Source organism: Callorhinchus milii, unplaced genomic scaffold (genome assembly GCF_018977255.1).
Source record: "Callorhinchus milii isolate IMCB2004 unplaced genomic scaffold, IMCB_Cmil_1.0 Scaffold38, whole genome shotgun sequence".
Taxonomy (NCBI): domain Eukaryota; kingdom Metazoa; phylum Chordata; class Chondrichthyes; order Chimaeriformes; family Callorhinchidae; genus Callorhinchus; species Callorhinchus milii.
This window is the reverse complement of record NW_024704779.1, coordinates 190,546-191,989: the sequence shown is the minus strand read 5'-3', so window position 1 is coordinate 191,989 and position 1,444 is coordinate 190,546. Positions and strand designations below refer to the sequence as shown.

Below are 1,444 nucleotides of genomic sequence, written 5' to 3'. Positions count from 1 at the left end.
TTGGCAGAAATCTACGTGGCTGGAGGGAAATAATTGCAAATTGTTGTATGTGTTATAGAAAAAGGTGCGAAGATGTTGCAATTGCAAATTTTAAACACTTTAGTTTCCTTGTAGATTTCCGTTTTTCTTGACCGTAGCAGAAAACGAGATGATCAAATAAAATTAAACACAATGACTGGAAGTAGCATTTCAGTTAGCACCAACGTTTCTGTGCATAACGTAGACCACGTGGCCTAATGGATAAGGCGTCTGACTTCGGTGAACTTGTAGGCAATCAGAAGATTGCAGGTTCGAATCCTGCCGTGGTCTTTTTGCAAAAATCCAGAGGGATGTTTTGCTTATGATGTTTGTATATTGTAAAATAGTAATTCCTGTTCCCTTTGACATATGTCTTGCTGCCCGTACAATCAGCTACAACAGCCATTTTGCTGTTCTGTGTTGCTGATAACGCCATTTCCTGTTTAGCTGCCCATCATGCCCACAAATTTCGTTTATTAAATGAAGTTTTTTTTTTATCTTTTGCAATATTGGAGGAACGAATCTCGTTTCGTATCCCGGGAACGGGCCAGTGGGGGGGGGGGGGGGGGGGGAGTGGGGATGGAGGTGACCAGACGCACGGTCGAAAAGAGAGGTCTTCAGTGGAGACCTGAAAATGGGAAGGGAGGGGCGAGACGTAGATCGTGAGAAAGGCAGTTCCAGAGCCTCGGGGTATAGTGGCTGAAGGCACAGCGGCGGATGGTGGAGCGGAAGACTCGGGAGACGAGGATGAGGCGAGAACAGGAGATGCTGTTTTGAGGAGAGAGGAGGTCAGAGAAGTCGGGGGGTGCAGGGTAGTGCAGTGACATGCATACGAGGGTGAGGATCTTGGAGTGGATCGTCTCTGGGATAGGCAGCCAGTGCAGTCTGGCCAGGACTGGGTGCGGGGTGAGGGGTGGTCTGGGAGCGGAGTACCTGCGGGACATAATGAGGGAGGATGTGAGCGACAGGGAAGAAGTGCGTTAGGGGTTTTGGTGGGCGACTGTCCGGCAAATGTTGTTTACTAATGATTAATAGCATAATAATATGCATTAATCGACAGTGTGTAGAAAGCTCTGATCACGGTAGATTATCAGTTATGGGGCAGCGGCGGTGGGACAAACCATCCATGGCGGGGCGGGAGCAGCGATGTTAAAGTGACCGTTTTTATTATTGTTATTATTTCTAATTTCTTATTACTTTTATTATTTTTATAAATATACTTTCATTATTCGACTATCTTGTTACATTTCGTATTATCTTAAGAATTGAGACTATTGGATTAATATAATTTGCATTTTTGTTATTCCTATTCATAATAATAATCCTTGCATTTGATATTGCGCTTTTTACGTCGGGAGGACGTCCCAAAGCGCTTCACAGAACACACTGTAAAGTGAATTGACTGTATATTTGTGGGCGAACGCGG

General features: G+C 44.9%; 1 non-coding gene across 1 annotated transcript; it reads left to right on the top strand.

Annotated features, from left to right (window-relative positions):
- The first annotated feature begins 222 nt into the window (after positions 1-222).
- trnar-ucg lies at positions 223-309 on the top strand. The gene is given in 2 exon segments: positions 223-259; positions 274-309. It is a non-coding gene; the product is annotated as a tRNA-Arg (tRNA).
- Positions 310-1,444: the final 1,135 nt, after the last annotated feature.